Below are 24,439 nucleotides of genomic sequence, written 5' to 3'. Positions count from 1 at the left end.
ACAACTCCCAAACCCCATCTTATTGCTGGCTTTCTTGGCCTGTTCCTGGCATGAACTGCTGAAGTTTGGGTTCTTCAAAAAACTGATCCTGAGACAGAGGTTAGGGTTCAGGATGCTTATTAAGAAGTGTTCTTGGGGCTGACACCTGTGGAAAAGGAAGCAGAGGGGGAACGTTCATGTGCAACACAAACCCAGGAACCTCAGCCAAACCTACAAGGAGCTTAGAATTTGAACAGAGCCCTTAAAATTGCCCCACACTGAACCAAAATAGCTGGTCTTTATACCCCAGCCTCGGTCAGTGTACATGAGCTGCCCGGGGATAAGGGACCCAGGGGTTCTCTGCAGCAGAGGCACACCTGAAAGCACTGACAGCCGGAGGCTGAACACTGTGCTCCAGGAAGATGGAGCAAAAAAGGACTTCCTAAAAGAAGGATCTGGGTGGCATATGTCCGTGTCCACCAGCGCTGGTTCTCCAAAACATCTAATAAAACTGACCTTCATCTGACAAGTTTGTTCCAAAAATAAATAAGATGAATGGGGCAAAAAAAAAAAGTAAAGACATTAGGAATGAAAATGGGACAAAACTAGAGACAAAAATTGAGTATTATGAACAAATTTATACCAATATATTTGAAAACTATCACACATCAAATATGACTCAACAAAATAGAAATACTGAATAAGTCTCTACTTTTAGGAAAGTGAGCTGGTAGTTAAAAATCCACCTCTCAAAAACTATTATGCCCAAAGTGAGCTTTATCAAATGGTGAAATAATTCTAAAGTTAAACAAACTCAGACAAAGACGAAGAAAAGATAGAACATTCCCCAAGACATTTTCAAATTCTAAAATGTTTCATATGAAAAAAAAATAATGTTTCATATGACCCCAACTAAGCAAATGTTAACTATATACACAAAAATATACAATATTGGTTTGTATTGATATATATTAATACGTAACATATATATGTATATGTAACCTATTCAATATATAATTATTTTATACACATATTCTCATATATATATTACATAAAAGATAGAAACCAAATATCCATAAGTTAACAACAGTTGTCTAAGAGTGATATAATAGTAACTTATTTTATTTTCATGGTTTTGAATGTTACTAATTTCTATAATTAATGTGCTATATTAACCAGGGAAATTTATTATTTTAAGTAAAACTAAAAGATATATAACTCTACTCACCATAGACTCTTATTAACAAATTCAGTTAAAAGACTCATGAAAATTTTGCTAAATGCATTTGTTTTTGAGACAAACAGTCTTAATGGACACATTAACTATCCATTCATCTAGATTTTCCAAGTTCTACCTTTTATACAGGAAGGCAAAACTCCTAGAGCATATTAACTCTTCCCTCTGACAAAGCATTAAAAGAAGAATGATTTGGGGGCACCTGGGCAGCCCATGAGTCTTTTAAGCATCTGATTCTGATTTTGGCTCAGGTCATGGTCTCAGGGTCATGAGGTCCAGCCCACTCCCACACGTGGGCTCTGTGCTCAGTGGGGAGTCTGCTTGGGATTCATCCTCTCTGTCCCTCCCCCTGCACATGCATTCTCTGTCTCTGTCTCTCTGTCTTTCTCTCTTTCTCTCCCTCTCATTCTCTTTGTCTCTCAAATAGATAAATCTTTTTTGTAAAAAAAAAAAAGAAGAAGAATGATTTTAAAATCAGTGGTGTGAGTTTAGACAAACCACTTACACTCCCTGGTCTTTGGTTTCCTCAACTATAAAAGGAAGAAACTGGACTACAGGGTCCCAGTGTTCTTTCTAGCCCTAAAATCCTATTGTTCTCCAAGTGCCTCCTCTTGGTATATCCACTGCCCTTATAGAAAGTCTAAACACAAATCTTCCATTTGAACAGGGCTGTATTCTCTTATAAACCATAGCTGACAGGTATACACACTTACTCAACATCATGATCTAATTCCAGGAAAAACAATTTCCCTGGGCATGAAATATAAAACCCATATATGCATGAGATAACCAAGATTATCTACGAGTGGTATAAATTTTTTATTCCCTCCAAAATGCAAGGTTTTGGCATAAGGGTAGTGAGAAAAAAAATTAAGAAAATATATTACCTGTTCTCAAAAAATATTGCAGCTTGGTAAATATTGATAAGTATATACATGTGCATAATGCACGTTGCAAAGAATAGAACAAAAAAAAAACACTGTATTCCCTTGACATTTGAAAATTTGCAGTTCGGTTTTAACTATTCAAAAGCAAATTTGAAAGCCTGTGTGTTGTAATTTGCCAAGATATTTTTATTGGGGAATTATCCAGAACACAGAAATTGAACCTCTTTCACAGAATTACCTAAGCCAAACTGGCGTTCTGGAAGCTTGTTTTAACAGATGTCGGTTGCCAGTATAATGTAGCACATGCTACATCTTCAATAAAATTTAATGATCAAATTAAATAAAATACATTTATTTGTATGTATTTTAATTGCTCCCTCTGCAACAAAAGGACTGCGCGTTCAAATTACAACTGACCCTTGAACAACGCAGGCTTGAACTGCGTGGGTTCGCCAATACATGCTTTTTTTTTTCAATAATATAGTACAGTAGATGTATTTTCTCTTCCTTATGATTTTCTTAATGACATTTTCTTTTCTATAGTTTATTGTAAGACTACACCATCTACTACAGACAGCCTGCAAAATACATGTCAATCAACGGTTTGTTACCAGTAAGGCTTCTGGTCAACAGGAGGCTATTGGTAATTAAGTTTTGGGGAGTTCAAAGTCATATGCCACTTTGAGCCTGGGAGTGAGGCGGGCTCAGTGCCCCTAACCCTTGTGCTGTTCAAGGGTCAACTCTATCTTCTACACGAGCGTGAATTTTCTCTTGCTCTTTCTGGAATCCAGTATGAAGCTGCCTGCTTCACAGTTGACATCTTTGGGAAAATAACAGGATTTACCGTATATCCATTTGTAATGCTACACAGTTAACAATAATAATAATGGCTGACATTTATTCAGTGATTACTATATCCTAAGCACATGTAAAAGCACAGGTTCGGAGCCAAATTGCCTGGGCTTCGATCCCTTTTCCACCTCTTAGTAATTGTCTTTCCAAAAATTAATTGAGTCATCTGAAATATGACAATTAGAATAGTGTCCACTTCACAGGGTTTTGCTGAGGATTAAATAATTTAATATAAGGAAAGTTTAAAATAGTGCCTTGGTATACAGTCACTGCTCAATCCTGGCAGCTATTTTTGTTATTATCGTCACTAATCCCTACAACGATCATAGGAAAGGGTCCCTATTGTGGCACTCACAAGAAACGGGCACACAGAAGTCAAAAACGTCCCCCAAGTCACAAGGACAGTCAATGGGGGAGCGGGTTTCAACATAGATAGTTTAACTCCAGGAAACATAATCCTAATAACATAACCAACAAATATTTATTACGCGTCAAACATGCTCCAGGCTCAGGATGTCTGGGGGACTCAGTGGGTGAAGCGTCTGCCTTGGGCCCAGGTCAGGATCTCGGGGCCCTGGGATCGAGTCCCGCACGGGGCTCCCCGCTCTGCAGGAAGTCTGCTGCTCCCTCTCCCTCTGCCCCTGCCCTCCTGCCCCGGCTCCTGCTCGCTCTCTCTCTCTCTCTCTCAAATAAATAAATGAAATGTTTAAAAAACAAAATGCTCCAGGCTTTGGCCTCGATGCTTGACATACAAGAAACACAAAGCCGACAGGTCCTGCGTCCTAGGAACTTGGCCTGGTGTGCTCCCCACGGAAACCAAGCTGCCGGACGCGCAGGCACCCGCAGGGTCGTGGGACGAGCTGGAGGAGCTTGACTTGAGGTGTTGGCAGCAACCCGCAACCAGGAGGCCTGCGAGCCCCTGAAGACCCCGTGGGCAAGCAGCGCGGCCCTGCGACGGGCCCCACGCGGCGCAGCCACAGCCCCCGGTCCTCTTCCTCTGTCCCCAGGGCCTGACCTGCAGCCCCCCCCCCCCAGCTCAGACCACAGCACCTGCCAGTGGCCCCCGCTCCCGAGCCCTCCTTGCCGCTGAGCTGAGCATCACCGCCTGGGCTTCCTGGGCCTGCCACCGCCGCGCCCTGGCCGCCCTGTGCCCGCAGGCCCGGGCCACGCACGCGGCAGGACGAGGCCTCCCAACCCCCGAACCGGGCACCTAACCCTAACTTTGAGAACAAAGCCTGCACATCAACCGGGAGCTGGCCGAACCAGAAGAAAATTTCTCAAAATGGTAAACCCAGCCTCTGCCTTCCTTCCCTCCACACACACACACACACACACACACACACACTCACACACTCACACTCTACCTGGAAGCCCAGCCAGGTTCTAACATGGCAGCCTGCCCATCTGCTCAACAGAACTGCCTGAAACAGAAAATAAATCCTCTGCTCATATGGTTGACAAGCTGGATGACTAATTGCAACGAAGACCAGTAATTTATTGGAATAGAAATTGAGGTCATTTAGGCAGGATTTAAATACTTTTTCCTGGCCAATTTTTCAAATTGACTTAAAGAAATGTCGCTCTCTAACAAGTTGGAAGTGAGTCAATGCCCTAACCTGACTCCATTCTCTCCCCCAGGTAGGTTCTCTGTTCTCCTGCCACTTCCCCCACACGTTAATGGAATATTGGATGTTCAAGCTACACATTACACAGCAGTTTTTGCACTTCTATTAATTTCTCTTTGTGATATGCTCTTTGAGAGGAAAAAAAAAAATCACTCAATCCCAAGGAACAGGATTCAAAGTCAGGACCTATAAACTAACGTCCCCGTTTGTCACTTAAGTAGCCATGCCCCGGGTCAGCCGCCTCTCTGCCCTCAGGGGCACTATCTGAAAAACTGGGGAGCACCTGCTCTACATATTTCCCAGGAGTGTCATGAGGTCAAGCGGGATATGAAGATCACATTCACGCGACCGTGAAAACCAGGCATCTTCATAGAGCGGCCGGTTATTATGCAAGGGATGTACCGGTGTCCTCCTCCCCAAGCAGCGCACCCAGGAAATCATTGCACAACATCAACCCAACACTGGAAATGTTTCTGTTTACTCTGGGATGAGTACTTCTTTGAGCCTCAGTTTTCTCCCAAATAATTCCACCATTGGGGTAAATGATAAATACAAAGCAAAGGAAGAGCGGGTTGGTGGCCGAGATGTCTTCCCTGAGGGGGGACAGTTAGCTGAGCTGTGAAAGCAGCAGGGGGGATTAACGGGCTATGGGGGCAGGGGGCGACGTGGCCAGCAGTTTGACACCCTCCCCCAGGCCAAGTGAGCCCAAGTGGACCCGAAGGGAGGGGGACCCTGGCGACAGTAGACACTGGGAGGACAGTCAAGGGTGACCTCGCCATCACGCCAGAACTTACAGGTCCCATTAAGGATTTGAGACTTGACCTGCACACACAACCCGAGGGAACTTCCTGAAGCATCATGGATCCTGTCACCGCTTCATGTAGGCACATCCAGCCATGACATCCACAGAACAAGCCCTAAATCCCTAATGACATGGCCAAGCTCCTTCACCATCAGGGAACAAACCTATAATTTCAGGTGTTTCTCCCATTTCTCCCCCACGTGTCTCTTACTCCAGCCAAGTGCACATGCCCCGAGCTGCCAACTCTACCCCACAAAGTGTCCTTTTTCACACCTGATTCAGACGATTCCCTGTGCCTGAAATGCCCTCCCATCTCTTGGCGCCCTTCTGCCCCTGGCAAAGACCTGCCCCGATTTTGCTAGACCTCCAGGTAAGGCCGCCATCTAGGAGGCCTCCCCACTCCTCCCAAACACACGGGTCTCGCAGGGTTCTGAGCTTGCCCACAACTCAACGGCTCCCAGGGTGCTTCCGTGCTCTCCCCGTCTTGTAATTACCTGCACCTTCTTCTTTCCGACACCCGAGTCTTAAGCTCTCGGAGCGTATGGGCCATGCCCCAGTCACCTTTATGCTTCCTGTGCTTCATTCAGGACGGAGGTGAATGAACATTACGTGAGGACATGCCACGTAGAGGCACGACAGCAACCTCATCGCTAAGCACAGGGCATTGCCCTTTCAGCTCTTAATACAATAGTCACCGATGCCACCTGTATGAAAGTAACATAGCAGCGGGGCAATCATCGTTACCTGCGGCTAATTTTCAGAGTACGCCTTACCTAATAAACATTTCACATGTTTTGGCTGCCACACAGCTGTCACCCATAATGTGTTAGGAATGTAGCGGGTCTTTTCACCAACTAGGAAATACATTTTCTCTGAGAAAGATTGGCTGTTTTTTTTTTAATTTTTATTTATTTATGATAGTCACAGAGAGAGAGAGACAGAGGCAGAGACACAGGCAGAGGGAGAAGCAGGCTCCATGCACCGGGAGCCCGACGTGGGATTCGATCCCGAGTCTCCAGGATCGCGCCCTGAGCCAAAGGCAGGTGCCAAACCGCTGCGCCACCCAGGGATCCCAGATTGGCTGTTTTTAACTACTGTTCGTGGTGGGTTATTTCAGAAATCTAAAGTGCAAATAATGAAAGTTACATAAATTACATAAAACTCACCTCAACCGTGTCTCTTTCTCCCCGCAGTTGAGACAGCTAATCAGTTAGCATTAGTTTTCCTTTTGAACTTTCAGATAGGTCAATGTGCACATTCATCAGAGGCCCACCTATGGTTAAAAAAAATAGCTCTCTTGTCTTAGTTCCATATGTTAGTAGGAACAGAGACCTATTAATTGCCTAGTTAGGACCACATCCTGTAAGTAAGACTCTAGGCCCTTCCAGAGGCTTGGGCATCCACAGCACGCTAACATATACACTAAAAAAAAAAAAAAAAAAAAAGACCCTGCAGGCAATTTGTGAAGCAAAAACATTCTATATTGAATAACCAAGAAGCACCATGTATGATGTTCTTTTAACTAAGGAATTAGCTTGAAAATTCAGGACAGGAAAATACCTATAATAATACAAGTTTGCAGGTATGTGCAGAATTTGGTGAAACATAAAAGAAACCTAAGTGTATATGAAGACATTATACAGACACAGAGCGTTCCGATGTCTTTGAAGCAATGACCCACCGTGCCCACGATGCAGCCATCCAAATCGGACGAGGGCAGAGTTGGTCATAAGAAATTAAGAATCAAAAAATAAATAAATAAATAAAATAAAAAATAAAAAAATGAAATAAAATAAAAATAAAAATAAAGAAATTAAGAATCAGGAAAGGGGGTAGCAGATATCAGAGCATGGGCGGGGGGCGAGAGTGTGAGCAGGAAAAACAGCATGTCCCAGTGTTGACCATGAAATGCTACCCACCTCGAAGCCTCCACTCCAGCCGACCCCCCACGATGGACAGCATCCACGTGCTGGGGAGAAGGGGCCAGGCAGCAGGCACCCCCGGCAAAGCCGCGGACCCTTGCGCCGTCCCCACCCCGAGGCTCATGTATGCGGGTCATTTGCACACTCACGTGTCCTGACGTTAATTCTTTCACAAGTGCCAGCTCTGCTCCTGGGTGTGGGGGAGGGACACTGTAAGAGAAATAAGAGGGTCGGGAGGCTGGAGGGGCAGGGACAGTAAGTGGCAGTCATGGGGTCAGATTGTATTTTACAAATGTTATACCAACATATTCCTTTTTTTCTCCAAATTTTTATTTCAACTCTAGTTAGTTAACATATAGTGATACCAACATATTGTAGATATGAACTGAAATGCCATCTTCTCTGGTCACACTTTTACTCGGAGCTAAATTAAACGTAAAGAGGTGAGGGTGTGGGACAGCGCCTGTGCCCCAGATGAGGTAGGCTTAGCTCATTAACAGCTCCTGGGTGTGTCTAACACATAATTTCCATAAGATAACATGCTTGGGATTTACGTATTCATTTCTGTGATTTTCGATCAACGTATGCATCCACGTAACCTCCGCTCCAATCAAGATGTAAAGCACTCCCATCACCCCGGATAATCTCCCTCGTGCCCCTTTCTGGCCAACAGCTCCCTCCGGATGATTTCTAACATTGTAGGTCAGTTTTGCCTGCTCTAGAACTTTCTGTAAATTGAATCAGTCAGCATATTAGTTTTGGGGTCACTGTAGGTGATCGTGCATATCTGTAATTGCTGTACAGTACTCCACTGCATTACTGTGCTAATGTCTTTACGCACCTGCTGGTGTACCCCCGGCCTTCCTTAAGTCCAGACTACTGGGAATAAAGATGCTAGAAACAGTCTTGTACAATGGTTTCTATGCTTTATTTCTTTTTTGGTTAAATACTTTGGGGTAGAATTAGTAGATCGCATGCTGACTCATCACCGAGAATGAACCGGGAACAAAATCAGACGCAGAGAGACAAGGCCGGGTGTGTATACAGTGAATGAATCAGGGGAAGGATGAGGAGGTCTCGAGCTAAGCTAGTAAATAAGAAAGGGAAAGGGGGAACAGGGATGGAATTCAGACACCTTCGGGAAGTGGATTTGGAAGCGCTTGTCAATTGCTCGTTACACGTGGTGAGTTGAAGGGAAGTAACCAAAATCTACGTTCAAGTTTAGGGCTTGGGCCACTGTGTGTGGGTGGAGAGGCTCTTTATGAAGAAGGCAAGAAACTTTTGAGAGGCCCAGACGCCCAGTACACTGGGGCCCAAGACGCTTCCTGACTGCATCCAACAGTCACACAATTAGACTCCATACGCTGGCTAATGGTTTGGCGCCACTTCCAACCAATATTCTTTTAATATTCATTCAGTAGTTATTTAGTGAAAAGAGTAGAAATTGATTTTTATTAATATAAGTATATAAAGAAACACAATAACATGAAATTATTATTTTTTAAGATTTTATTGATTGATTGATGAGAGACACAGGAGAGGCAGACACACAGGCAGAGGGAGAAGCAGGCTCCCTGCGGGGAGCGCGACGTGAGACTCGATCCCGGGACTTGGATCATGACCTGAGCCCAAGGCGGACATTCAACCACTGAGCCACCCCGGCGCCCCCGTAAAAATTTTTTTTAAAGAAAAGATTTATCTACTTATTTACTACCACAGGCAAAGCAGCCAACAGCCAGGAAAAAAATTGAGGGGTGGCCGAGATCAAACATTTCCCACTCTCGTGTAATACTTGATATCTCCCTCCGGTTTCTTTTTTTAGTTTGTTTGAAGGGTGAAAATCGGAAAACTTCTAAGGGCTTACGTGTAAGAGGCTGAAATGCCGATAAGAGCACAGAACCCTGATTCCTGGTAAGTGGCATTAACTGTGCACGGATGTGTGCCGAGCCCGTAGACTAAGTGCCTGCATGTATCCACGCCTGAGATGACAGGTCATGACACACGCACTCAGATGTAGACACACACACACACACACACACACACGGACACGCTGCAGGCTTAGTGCCCACTGTGGCAGGAGAGAGAATATTCCATTTTGCTGATTTACTCCGAACACGCTGGTCCTCGGTCCAGCAGCACCCCGGCCCCACCTGCTGACCCCCACACGGCCTGTCCCAGCCCCCAGCCTCCCCCCGACAGCAGAGGCCCCGGAAGGCTGTGTCCTCGGCCGGCCTGGGCGAGGCTCCAGCAACGCGGGGCTCCTGGGAGACGAGCCACACGGCCCCCTGCCCGTGGGCAGTTGCCCCGGGACCCCAACTCGACACCACCACGCAGAGAAATCCGAGGTTCTGTCAGGAGCCACAGAAGCAGGTGCGCCCTGAGGGGCGTCCTGTGCTGTGGGTGCCAGCCACCCTGAGCTCGCACAGCACCCCTCGGGCCCCTTTGGCCTTACGGGTGCCTGCACCTCCGCTGAAGTGGGCCCAGGGAGGGGTGCAGCTGGAGGTTGGGGGGGCGGTTCTGGCTCCCCTGCCCTGGGGAAGCGGCCAATCAATCTGTCCTGGATGACACCTCACTTCCCCGTCATTTCCTCTAGTCTCTTTCCCTTTAAAAAGACAACAGTTGGAACATCAACATACTCACTAAAACAGTTAAAAATGTAGTGGTTTCAAAAAACACTGCTACCCCGTGTGGGATCCCGGGGAGCCAATGACAAGACACGTAATCCTCCTGAAGGCCACAAGACACAACATTTTAAAGGAACATGTGAGAAGTTCTAAAGGCTACTTGAATAAAAAACAAAAATATGGGATCCCCGGGGGGCTCAGCGGCTGAGCGCCTGCCTTCAGCCCAGGGCGTGATCCTGGGGACCCGGGATCGAGTCCCACGTCGGGCTCCCTGCATGGAGCCTGCTTCTCCCTCTGCCTGCGTCTCTGCCTCTCTCTCTCTGTCTCTCATGAATAAATAAATAAAGTCTTTAAAAATACAAAATAAAAAAATAAACCATGGTTAAAGATAACATAAGGGTAAAAACAATATAAGAAAGGACACCACCACTGAAAGAAGATCAATATTTGCATTCATAAAGAATAGTACTTTATGCTTCACTTATTTAAGAAACCTTTTTTGGCCTCCTGCCACGACCACATCTTCCTAAAACAATGAGGATGACAAGCGAGACATGAAGTTGACTTTCTGGAGAGGAAGACATGGAAACCAATGATTATAACACACTATAACGACGGTATCTTCACGGAAATGGGTTTGGAGCGCATGTGCCACACAGAATAAGGGGTCCCAGCAGGAGAAAGGGGAGTGAGGAGAAGCCTCCAGAAAGAGGAAACATGTGGGTGGAGACTAGAAGCATGAAGGGAACAAGGCAAGAAAGTGCACGTCACAAGGACTGCTTGTAGCTGCTCTTTGTGTTGGTAAAGTGGAAAGAGAGGAAGTTGAAATGATTCCATTGATTTCATCTAAAACTCAGCGTTATAACCTCCTGGTCTAAAATAGCCTAGATGTAAATACACTTTAGCGAAGGTGATCATTCCAGCAGTTAGCGAACTCCTGGGTCTGTGGTTAGCCCCAAACAAGCGCCTTGCACGCGGTGCCTCGCGGACGAAGGAGCAAGCACTACAGTCACTGCCACCCCACCGGTGAGGGAACAGGTTTCAGGAGGTCAAGGGACCTGCTCACCATCATGCAGCTAATTAACAGGAGAGGATTCAAACCCTCATCTGACAGCAGAGATGCAGCTGCTCCTGTGAGCGAGTGCACACACAGACACACACGGAGGGGCGCCTGGGGGCTCAGGTGCCTAAGCATCTGCCTCCCGCTCAGGCCATGACCCCGGGGTCCCAGGACGGGGCGCAGTGCAGGGCCCCTGCTCGCGGGGAGCCAGCGCTCCCTCTCCCGCGGGCCCTCCCCCCAGCTCGTGTTCTCTCTCCCTCTCTCAAATAAAGAAAATCTTGAAAAATATCTACACAGAGATGACACACATCCTTTAATTTATTCCACCGTAGCTCAAGAGCTGTTTCTGAAAACTCTGAAGCACACACGTGGAGTGCGGCCCACCGATTACTGTCAGATGGAATATACTCGACGGACTGGACGCTGGTCAAACTACTGGTACCGATTCAAGGTGTTACTACGAGAATCCTCTCTGCTTTCGTCCCAGGCTCTCCTGTAAGGACCCAGCACCGTCGCACGGCTGGCTCTGGCGTCCCCGCCAAACCTGCAGAGGTTACAGAAAGGCTAAAACGTAGGAGCGGCAGCTCACTTCCTTAATTACTGAACAAAGTACAAGTGGTCACCAGGGGAAAATAAAATGCCTCCCTTTATTAACTAGACAAATACAATAGAAAAGTTATGGTTTCTAAGCAATGTTTGTCTTGCAGTAACTTCTCAACAAATTTATTCCTACCAGACAGGAATGGATAATTGCACTCGAGGTAAGATGGTAATATTAAAAAAAAAGATAAATTTAAAATACCAATAATTAAATATTGCCCATGAAATGAGGCTAAGGCTAATTAGACATGGTAAACAATAAAAGGAATTCATATTGAGTTGCCCAACCAAAGGGTTGATTTCTTTCGTGGGATTCTCAGTCGTGGAAGTAATGTTTTCATTTAAGAAGTTGAATCTATAGGATCAGCATGACAATAACTCTCCCTAGGTGTTCATGACTATTAGACACAAGGGCTTGACAAAATAATAATAGCAATAATAATAACTGCGTTCACTTTGTTTCTACCGTCGTGGCTGCTCTGCGGATATTTAGCCACACTGGGGCTACAGGGCGATGGCAAGATCTCTTCAGATTTAGCCGATTTCGATTTCGGAGCCCCTCTCGCCCCGCACCACCCGCACACGCACCTGGTGTGCACATGCACACCCTAGTGTGCCAGGGTGAGCTGCAACTGAAGGGATCATGTAGGCTGAACAATCCCAGTCCAAGAGCGATCTCTCTTCTACTTGCTCTTTCAATTCTTGTTGCCATCTATGTCACATGCAGAAATCTAGGGGCAGATGCCCATGACGTCACAAAGACGGCCTGTTTTTCTTCTTTGTCACGTGCACCTCTCTCAGCTCCAGGGGGGCAGGCAGAGCAGGCAATCGAGATTCCCCCCCCCCCAGGGGCCCGCGGACCAGGCGCAGCAGGGCTGAGCCCCGGCTCCAGTGCCCACGTCCTGCGGGGGTCAGCCAGCCACACAGAAGCCACATTGCAAATACTCAACATTAAATGTGATTTCTTTTTTAATAGGGTAAAGGACACGCTTTTCAGGTCTCAGATCTAGACGCGTAATGGGATTTCAGGAAGCAACAATAATTACAGTGCTGAGAAAAAAAAGAAGAAAAATGAATCTAGCTGTGGACGCGCAGTTACACGCACAAACCCACACGCAGAGGCACACGCACTATGCACTCGACGCTCCGGGCGAGGTCTATGAGCCCGTACCCGTGCACCACCTCCTTTGTCAAAGACATAACAGAACTCTTTGCCCTTTTTCCTTAAAAGGGGTGAAGGCCATTTAACCAACCTGCTCGACGGAATCTCTTGCTAATGAACAAGAATCGGCCAGAATGTTAAAATCGTGCGTATTTGCTTTCAGTGCATTTTAGCCCCAAATGGACTAAACGGTAGTGTCAGCAGGCGAAGGGAGGATGAGGGACAGACTAAGAATACATCATGTGGAAAAAATTGCATTAGGCCAAGGGAACAGTATTCTTCAAATACTGCTGAGGCTGGGATATTAGGAAATAAAATCTAGACAAAGAGACGGAAAAAGATGAGCCTACATCCTGCCGAAACCATGCCCGGGCATTGCCAGATCTAGACACGTATTCGGATACGAGTAAGAGTATATCTGCTGGGAAAACACATGGATGCACACGTGTGCACATGTATGTCTGGAAGCACGTACAGATGAATACATACACGTGTATGTACCCGCAGGGGCTCACTTTTTTCAGGAAAGATGAAAAGTGCCTTTGCACAAAGGAAAATATAATGACCTCCTCAGCCCAACACGAGGTCACGTTATATTCACGCGGTGTCCGTCAGGCAAAGAGCACAGGTGCATTAGGGCGGAATTGGTGGAATTAACCTTCCTTTGCTCCCTTGGTTTTTAAGAGGCCAAGATCAAAGACCAGGTCCCATCAAACCCATTAAACTAAAAACAGAAATTGGTGGGGGCTGGGGGAGGACGCCCAGGAAAATTATCCCTTTCCTTTTATCCTGTTAGTACAAAGCATTATTGCAAAGAACTTCACTCTCTTTAGATCCTTCTCAATACACTACCTATAATTCAAGTGAGACGCCAGTTGGTTTGATATGTGGAGGAAATTTTTATATGGAGGAAAATAAAAAAGAAAGAGCTGGAGTTTTAAACAGGCCCTTCCGAGCTTATAGATAAATCTGCTCGTGGTCTATGTATCATTTCCAAATGTGGGACCGATCCTGAAACCCGGCTGTCTTTGCTGAGACCTATCATTGTGCTTATTTATTTCTGTGCATTATCCTGTAATGGCCCCACAGAGATGATCTTCTTTCAGCACCATCTGCTACTAGGAAATACAAGAACATACACTACACCTGTTACCAGCTTCCCCACATTCTAAGCCTTCTCTCTAGGCAAAATGGTAAATTATGTGAGCAATAAACAGCAATCAGCAGCAGATAGGGAGAGACAGGTCTCGATTCTGACACATTTTAATCAAGTTTCTAACGGGTACTGAAGCTGGGAAAGTGAATTATTTGGCCACCTAAAGTAATCTGTAGGGCATGTCAGCGCTTAACACCCAAACTGCGGCCAGCTGGTTATTCAAAGACCGTCTTGGGCTTTGCATTATGCTGATGTAATTCCTTCCAGAAATGTTGTCTGGCATGAATATTTGTGATCAACAGACTAAGGAATCACAAAACTTGCTCGACATCAGTGTTCGCGAGCTAGATCTACACTAATCCAGTAAATAACTCGTTGAGTCCCTTCTAGGGCCAGGCCCTACTCTGACCCCCGAGGGGGACGGAGCTTACACCAGGGCAGAAATCCACACGCCCCCCTTTACACCCGGCTTCCCAGCCCTTGAGTTGGCCGGCCCTTTGCATTCATCAGATTCCCCTGCCGAGGATAACCCAGGAGCAATGCCGACCTCAAGCCAACTTTCTGAGAGCTCCTCAGAGCCAAATATTTTCTTTTTTTTTTTTCAAATTTTTATTTATTTATGATAGTCAGAGAGAGAGAGAGAGAGAGAGAGAGAGAGAGAGGCAGAGACATAGGCAGAGGGAGAAGCAGGCTCCATGCACCGGGAGCCCGACGTGGGATTTGATCCCGGGTCTCCAGGATCACGCCCTGGGCCAAAGGCAGGCGCCAAACCGCTGCGCCACCCAGGGATCCCAGAGCCAAATATTTTCTAAACACCTGCAAAGGCTACTCGTGCGCACGTTGCTTCACGGAAACTACGTTGATGGAAAAAAAAAAGTTCCTTTTCTAAGAAAAACCAATTATCTCGTGCTAAACGCGTTCCAATTTTGTTAAGCCTCCTCTTGTCCACAAGCTATTGTCCTTACTTATCTCTGCGTCCCACAAGGAAATCGTCATCGAAATCGAGTACGGCCCCGGTATTGTATTAGATGTCTAGGAAGAACATAAAAGATTTTGGCATCCCACATTGGAAGCAACTAAAACTTCTGAAGACCTACACTCCTCCAGGCACGGCTAGATGCATCTCATCAGAGTTCCTCTCGGGTCCCTAACCTTAACGGGGCAACACAGTTCGCCTAGAGCAGTTAGATACTAACCGTAATCTCCAAGGGTGTGTTACTGACCACGAATCCTACGTGAATAGAAACAAGGAAGAGAACAGGGTGGCCTAGAGTAATCAGGGGAGGCTTTGTGGAGGTCACAGAAACTGGCCTGGGCTCCAGGAGGGAAAGGATCTCTATCAGGAGAGAGAAGGAAGGACAGTCCAAAGAAAGAGGGTCACAGCCACTGAGAAACAATGATATGGGTAAATCAGTAAAGGTCCACAAGCAGGAGGAAAAGAAAAAATCCCCCGTTCTCCTGAGTTGGGGTCAGCGGCACTGCACAGGTGCACGGACAGGTGTGTGGGCATTCTTGCGTACTGTAACTTGGAGTACGTCTGACCTTGTGTAATCCATCGCATGCATAGGACTGAGAGACAGACTATGTGATCCCGTCGGAGTGTATCATTATGGAGCTGCTTTATGGAATAATACCATCTCGAATTGCAATGCCACACTTATTGTATACATTATAAAGAAATGCCACTAAAATTCTCATCCCGTGATTAGAGTCATATCCTGCAAAAAGCTTATCTCCCTTTTGGATAGACAGCCCGGGGAACAAATGAATAGCTTTCTATTAATTACATGTGTTCATCTTTCACATTACTGTGTTGATAGGACAACTTTGGAGACGAGACTGTAGAATGCTCTCATATACGGAAAAATCTAAGCTAATTGCCACCTCACAGGAAACAGATCTGGGCATTGTTACAGATACAGACAGCCCAATAACGGTATTTGCTGAATGCACGGCAGCGGTCAAAAAGTCTATAAATTAGACTATACCAAGAATGGAAAAGATAACATGAAAAATGCCATAAAGCCGCAACGTAAGCCAGTGGGGCATCTTCACTTTTATGTATGATGCATTCAGCCCGCGTCACTTTACCTCCAAAGACAAACACCCTTGGAGGTAATAGGAAATGCAAAGGTCCGATGAAGGGCAATAAGGTCACGAAAGGCCTGTGCGTGTGGCAGGAGCAAGGAGACCGCCCACACAACACAAGATGAAAATTACTTTGTCCATTTCATCCAAGGAGGTGAGAGGCCCAGAATTCACGAATTCACACTCAGTGATCAGAAGACACCATCGCAGAGACATGAAACCATCCCACGGGGAGAGGGAGAAAAACCAACAAATCCTTTCTTGGCCAAACGTGGATCCCAGAGCTTCTGAAACCCTCAGTGGGGGTCCCGGCATGTCTGCTCTGGGAAGAAAGGGGGAAGGTCATAGGGAGGTCACCACTGAAAACACTAAGGCCATGCTACTAACTCTGTTTTAAGCTTTCTGACATTTCCTGCAAAGGGAACAGCACAAATAACGCAAAGCCTGTATGAACTGAGCTAAGGCCCAGCGTCTCGAGAGCACAGAGCGATGAAGAGAACAGACTCTGAACCGACACGGCCCTGGCTCAAAGCCCAATTTGGACACACGGAGGCTCTGCGAGTTTGGGCAAGTCACCTCACCTTTCTGCGTCTTCACGTCTTCATCACTGATATAAGCAGGGCAACAACAGTGCCTACCTATAATGCTGGGAGGGCTTAGAGTGAGGTGTCTACAACTCTGCTAGAAGGCGGTGTGGCCATCAGCCACGTAATCATTGTTCATGAGCTTAAAACACAAGTGCTATGGACGGCTTCCAAATGGCATGCACCATCAGTCCTCACAAGTCCCTGCTGGTGCCCTGATGCCGCCATCTTTCCAAGGAAACAGAAGCACAAAAGGGGTAAGTAAATTGTCCAAAGTCACGCGGCTTGTAAGTGATAGATCCTGGACATGAGCCCAGGCAGTCTGGCCTCCAGGATGTGGGCATTTAATCTTTACACTTTAGCCACCACTTGCAACTATTGGGGTCCCTTCCCTTAGTATAAAAAAAAAATTTCTTTAAAACCCTAATATCTCTGTGTTCTTGCTTTGTTTTGCTTTACTTTGTTTTATTGCTCCCTGGGAGGGAAGAGGTAATAGCTGAGATAGAAGCTCCTAAAGGGCAAGGCCCTCACCTGCTTTATTGACCGCCATATTCCCCCCAAACCTGACACACACTACTGGGCTCTCAAAGCGCATTTGTTAAACGCGAATGATGAATCCATGTGCGCCCGTCGGCGTGTATGACACCTATGAATACTAATCCTCACGCAAGACAAAAATGTGTTTTTGTTGGGGAGCTGGCCCTTGTGAGTGGGCCTCCCAGGCACAGAGGAGGGAAAGGCAGAGGAACGGGGGATGGAAGACTAAATCGAAGACACCTGGCATTGCACTGTTGAAAAACATGATAATAAGAGAATCAAATCAGGAAAGATATGCCTTCCTTCCTCCCAGTTTTCCCTAAAACCACAGACTCGTCAGTGGACGTGCCGCTTTCCAAGCTCCTTACACACCTATGGAGTTGCCTGGGGAACGCAGAACCTCTTCAGCGCAGCCCGTGCTTTTGCAGCCTGTGTAGACAGGCTCCAGTCCGCAACCACCAGGATCCGCAGGGTAACCAGGCCACGGCAACATGGGGTGCGGGGGTAAGAGGAAGGAGAGAGAGCGGGGTGGGGGGTAGATATGGCCCAGTCGCTGCTCTCCCCAGCGTTCCTGCTCAGCCTCCACTCCGCGGTGGGTGGTCCAGCCCAGGAAATCGCGATCTCAAGCGTCTGCGAAAGATGATGCTCCGGAGCGAGGAAGAAAATAGCCCTGGGCTGACACTCGAAAATGTCAAGATACATTCAAATTGTTAACCTTTTTACTTGTACATTTTAAAGAAAAGTGTTTTTGCCAAGCCATTTAAATGCTGTCTACCTGCCTCCCTGAAAATGTGGTTCTAAAGATTCATCACGTCTCTGCTAAAAAAGCTTCTTCCCTTGTGATCTCAAATTTGTTGTCCTTTTTTTAAGTGCCTCTTGTTCTTTGCTTTTGGGGATGAGGAAAACAGATTGCATAGCTGGCCAACTCTCATAGGTTTGTTATCTTTTTCTTTTGTCTCTTCACTCACCAAGAGTCTTAGCAAACGTCTAGTAGACGTGACAAAAGCAATCACGTTGTGCTGTACAAAATTCTTATATTTTATCTTGATTTACATTCGTAACAAACCCCGGGAAGTCAGCGTGGAGAATATTAGCCTTCTCCCCCTTTTACACACATGGAAACTAAGCCCTTCTCTCTAGAGGCGGCACACGACAGCCTAGGTGACCTCCACGGCTCTGCGTGACCTGGCTGCACCTCCCCTTCCAGCTCCATCTCGCACCGTCCACCCCTCGCTCACGGAGGTCTGGTCACATAGGCCTTCTTTCTGCTCCTCAAGCACACAAACCCATTCGTCCAGCCGTTCCCTTCCCCTGGGACATGCTTCCTCGTTTCTTCACGTAGTAGACTCCTTGCCTCTCGGGGCTCAGTCGAAGGGCCACCTCATCAGAGAGGCCTCCCGCAACCGCTCCGTCCAAAGAGTCTCCCCGGCCCTCTCATAGTTACATCATTCTGTGTGTGCTTCTTCACGGCCCTCGGCATTATCTGACATCACCTTATGCATTTATTTATTTGTTTCTTGTTTACTGTTTCTCACAACCCCTAAAATATAAGCTCCATGAGAGCAGGGCCATGTCTATCTAGCTCACTCCTGTGTCCCAGCACTTACAGCATATAACTCATCACAACTTCTTTTTTTTTTTTAAGATTTATTATTTATTCACTTATTTATGATAGAGAGAGAGAGACAGGGGCAGAGACACAGGCAGAGGGAGAAGCAGGCTCCATGCCGGGAACCCGACGCAGGACTCGATCCCGGCACCCCAGGGCCACACCCTGGGCCAAAGGCAGGCGCTAAACCGCTGAGCCACCCAGGGATCCCCAACTCATCACAACCTCTAATTATATATTTAGGTAATTTTAAAAATGCATCTATTCATCCTCCATCCTATAATCCCTGTAAGAGAAGGAGCCATGTCCATTGTGTTTATTGCTATACAACACAGATTAGGCATTTAGCCAATGTTCTATTAAATAAAAGAAGGAAAGAAGGAAAGGAAGGGAGGGAGGGAAGAAGGGATGGGAGAGACTCATTTTATTTTGCCTTCTGTAAGGATGGGGCTCTCTGCTAAGCCATTATATTCCTGTCTCGCTTGCTCCCCAATTACCTACAGGCATATACGTTGTCCCTGGCTTTGCAAATGTAAAAACTGAGGCAAGGGGAGATGATACAACGGGAACAGTTCGCACAGGGAGCAGGCGTAGAACAATGTCTCCAGGCCATGCTCTTTCCAACCATATTACACGCCACCTACGCACACTTAGACTTCATACCCCTACGTAGGAAGAGAGGAGAAGAAGCTGTAAGAGTATGGCTCTAGTTCAGTAGAAGGAAAACAACCTTCCCTCAGTAAGGGCTGTTCTAGGTTAGAAGGAGCCACCAAAGGAAATAAAAAAATAGGCCACCAGGTTGAGTGGTGAGCAGGTGGGGGTTGGGACCCACACCAGGAAGACAGTCAAATGGGAAGACGGGCAGATCAGGCAATTGATGACATACAAAGGGAACGAGCAAACCCATAAACATATTGAGGATAATGGAGCCAGGTTTTTCACCATCAGAGAAGTGAGTCACAAATATGCGGAGGGAGAAAGTTGGAAGGAGTCCTGTGGTTTTGAGCACACCTGGCACGTGGATCTTAATTTCTACATACCTAATTCTCCACTTAAAGGAACCAGAGTTCTTTGTACTATTTTTGTCATATTTCTGTAAGTGTGAAAATATTTATAAAGAGTAAACAAAAATAAAAAGGTAGCAGGTTTCCTTCTCAGTGGGTATGCAAGCGCAAGGTAAGGCCGGTGTTTCTCAGACTTTAAAATGCAGACAGCTCACTTGGGAATCTTGTTAAAACGAAGACTCTGATCCAGGAGGTCTGAGGTCAGGCCGAGATTCTACATTTCTAATAAGCTCCCAGGTGATGTTCTGGTCCACAGACCAAACTCTGAATAGCAAGGAATGAAACAGCCACGTGATTACTAATAACAACCTAATTACCATTTAGGAAGCAATATTGTCAGGCGTTGTACGGGGTGTTTAATATGCATCATCTCTAATCCCTATGCATGACTGATAGGTATGGCCTGGAAGGCCCCGGAAATGCAAAAAACTTGCCCAGGCCAGAGCGATCGTAGCAACAGTTTGCATTGGACATGGGAGTCAGAGAGATGTGGGATATAATTCCAAATCAACTACTTACTCAATGTTCAGCCCTGGCAAGTTATTGAATCTTTCTGTGCTTCGCTCTTCCCCTATCGGATTGCTATGAGAAAGAAATGAAATAGTGGCTATAATTACTAAGTGCACGGCCTAAAATATATAGCAACTGTTACCAAGTGGAGCTCATGCTCCAAAAGATGTGCCTTTCCTACGACACTGCAATGGCTACTGATTCCAGTAGATAATCTCTAAGATCCTTTCCTCCCAACCGGGAGGTTGTCATCACGGAATGAAGGAGTTTTGGATGATGCGCATCCAGAGGAAGACTCCCAGAGAATAATTACGTACCCGGAGAGCCCAAGGAGAAGAAAAAGCCTTTTTAGACGAAAGGAAGAGCATCAGCCAAGACACACTGCCTGAAATCAGGCAGACAGGTGCTTTTGGTGGTGAGACCAGTCTGGCTAGAGCAAAGGGACCCAGTGGTCCAAAAGGAGCCAGCAACGTGTGTGGAATGCTTCGTCCGGGGCAGCCCGTCACCACAGTGCTTCAGAGGAGACTCTGCCAGAGTTTAGCTTGCTTTCTTCTGTAGGTGGCCCAGACAGTTTTGTTGCAAGACAAATCTCTGCTTATTGAACAAATCCTCTTAAACTGTCTGCACATCAACAGACTGCAGCTCTGAAACCCAGATTACAAATCGTAGCACTCACTGGGCGTATCTCTGATGACTGAATTAACGCGCGAGCGGTTTCCTCGTACAAACAATGTGATGGGGCTCATGCAGGACACCTCGCCAGCCAGGAAAAGGCTAGGTCATTAAACACACCTGGCTCCCCGGAGTTGCTCAACTTCTGATGTCTTCAACCTTACGGATTTTAACTGCCCACTTTCCTACTTCACGACAGAATCCGTTCTCTTCTAAGGCACTCACATTCATTCTTAGACCCCTCAGAATAAAGTGACTTGTCTGCGGTGATGGATATGTACATCCCTTATAGACTCCTCTTTGAGTAAAGCCCTTCCCATCCCACTCCTATTTCTTCAAGGTTATTTAATATCTACATTCTATCATTTCACTTTGGAAAAGCTTACTATCACCTACTCAGATTTAAATCTCTGCAGTCCTTTACGAATTACATCTCCCCACCTGCTCTCCTTGGATGTAAATTGGCTGAACATCGAGAGAAAAATGATTTTGTTGCTCTGGTTCATCCTTCAGTGAACATACCCCAAGAACACTTGCTCCTAAACTATTTCTGTTTGCCAACCAGCAGCCAGCCAGCAACCCACCCACCCACCTGATGGTTGGGGAAAGATGACAGAAGGGAGAGGAAAAGAAACTGGGGAGGGAAGAGAGAGAATCCAATGACCAATATCTTGGCCCCAGTCCAACCTGGATAATGAGTCTGCCTCTATTTCGAACATGTTTTCCATTTGCAGCATGTATGCATGTGTGTGTGTGTGTTGAGTAGGGGGAAGGGAACTACATGACAAATTATTTTTTTCCTGTTTCTTCTCAGCCATGGCCCATTAGAAATAACCTTAAAATTATCCACATAATCCTGGAGAGAGAAGCAAATGTCTCGGGGTTCAACCTCAAAAGCGCTCAGAGATAGGTAACCATGCAGAATTTCTAAAGGTCTTGGAAGCTTTTGCCATTTCAGAAAGCAGCGTTTAAAAGCACAGGAAAGGAACATTAAAATAAACAACCCCCATTAACGGGAACAATGTGAGAAGGCAAGGAAGAGGCCTTGCCCCCTACTGATGGCTTCGGACTGACTCATCCATGTTTTGTCCTTGGCCTGTCCCTGCTTTGCTCTTATAAAAGCCATCTCTCCAGGTGACATCAGGGGCACAGATGGGACTTGGGAGGATGGAAACATGAATTCTTGTAGCACAGCCAGCTCCCTCTCTTAGAAAGATTGGGCTTTAGCCATTTGATAAAGATTGAAGATTTCATTTGAGACGAAGGGGAGAATTAAGTCTTAATACGCAGCCAAGCAGCTTAGAATACTTCCCCTAAGCAAGCATTTCTGGACGGCATCTACTGCGTATACCTAATGACAGAAAAGCACCAACAGGTACCCTCAAGGGCCACGCAGACAGGCTTAAGTAGTCCTCGACGAGCTGGATGCTTTAATTATGGGTGCTACATTGAAATCCAAAGAAAATTTTGAGTTCTGCGTACATAGATTCATATGAAATACTCATTTTAATATAAAAATACAATGTTTTAAACAGTTGATGTTTGAAAACAGTCAGTAAAATTGATGGCCCACTTGTACTTCTATATCTGCCATCTTTATCCCTTTTTGTCTCCACACTTTTTGGTACATTTCTGGGGGCACAAGAGGAGCCAATGCTCCTGATGGAGAAGATCATCTCTGTTCCACGTCCAGCTATGTCATGATGCTTTCCCCTTTTACACAGGGGGTGATAAAATTGTGGGAAAGTGACAGGTTTCTCTTTGCTTCAGTCTTCCTATTACCCTGTGATCCATCAGCTTTTGCAAGAGGAATTTCATCACTTTGCAGGGAGGGCAAATACAGAGAACAGCCAGGAAGGCAAAGGAGTCTCTGGATGGATTGTTGGTTTTGATTTGTTTTGCTTTAATTCAGAGCTGAAGGGGATCCCTGGGGGGCTCAGCGGTTTGGCGCCTGCCTGTGGCCCAGGGCGCGATTCTGGAGTCCCGGGATCGAGTCCCACATCGGGCTCCCGGCATGGAGCCTGTTTCTCCCTCCTCCTGTGTCTCTGCCTCTCTCTCTATGTCTATCATAAATAAATAAATAAATAAATAAATAAATAAATAAATAAATAAATAAATAAATAAATAAATCTATCTTAAAAAAAAATAATTCAGAGCTGGGAAAATAGTTTGAAAGCTGAAGTTGTCTATTCAAGCTAGACTTTAGAGAAAGAAAAGGGGATTTGAACTCTATAAAGCTACTGGCTTGGAAGACTTAAGAGGAGAAAGTTTATGACATCAGCTACAGAATAGAAACAAATAAATCCTATTGTGCAAGCCCTTTATTTTCCTCAACAAAAAGACACCAAATTGCAAAAAGCTAGTAGAGGGAAGAAAATTAGAAGGAATAAGACTTGGGGCGCCTGGGTGGCTCAGTCAGTTAAGCACCTGGCTCTCGTTTTGGGCTCAGGTCATGATCTCAGGGTGGCGCACATGCTCTCCCTTTTAAAAAAAATAATAAAAATAAGAAGGAATAAGGACTGATTGTTGGTAGTGGCTATCTCAGGGATCCTTTTGCTTACCTCCAGCTAAGGGCTAGACACAGCTGATAAAACCCCATGTCGGTTTAGGTGTTTCCTGAGCAGAGGCAACCTGTAAGTCCCTGCCAAGTGAAGCCCTCTTCCTAAACCATCACATCCTCCAATATCAAGTATCTACGATCAAGTCATAGTAGAGTCAAAAGGCCACGTTTAGGCAAAGAAAACTAAAGTAGCTTCAACCCCTACCCCAAAAAGCCTCCAAGACTCAAGAATAACAAAGGACAGAGATGTCAGAACAGCACAATTACACATGTTCCATATTTATAAATGTGTCTGATGCCGTCAGTAACGCTACTAAATCATAAAGTGCACACACAAGAACTCCTGCAGCCCAGGAAGGGAAGATACAACAGGAAATGAGCTGTAGTAAGGGACTGCCCCAGTAATGAATAATCAGGTAGTAGGATTAATGACACAGCGAAGGTTTAAGTAAATCAGGAATCTATAAGTAAATCAATGATACCACCCATGAGCACTACGGAACATGCTGCCGGTAGTCTGACATCTCTACAACATCACGTACATTCTAAAGGTGCATCTTCCATGCCCTGTTATATTAAAGGTCATTTTCATTCACCCCTGGGGAGATTAGGTTGTATTCAATAAAGTATTCTGAGACATTTCTACTTATTTTCATGAATGACTATTATAGTGGGAAACATTGGTCTATCCAAATATTTCCGTTTCCTCTTTTTTTTTATTTCTTTTTTTTTTTATTGGTGTTCAATTTGCCAACATATAGCATAACACCCGGTGCTCATCCTGTCAAGTGCCCCCCTCAGTGCCCGTCACCCAGTCACCCCCACCCCGTGCCCACCTCCCCTTCCCCCACCCCTAGTTCGTTTCCCAGAGTTAGGAATCTCTCATTAACAAGTTTTTCACGTCAAGAA

This window comes from Nyctereutes procyonoides, unplaced genomic scaffold (genome assembly GCF_905146905.1).
Source record: "Nyctereutes procyonoides isolate TBG_1078 unplaced genomic scaffold, NYPRO_anot_genome, whole genome shotgun sequence".
In the NCBI taxonomy this organism is placed as follows: domain Eukaryota; kingdom Metazoa; phylum Chordata; class Mammalia; order Carnivora; family Canidae; genus Nyctereutes; species Nyctereutes procyonoides.
This window is presented reverse-complemented; position numbering follows the sequence as displayed.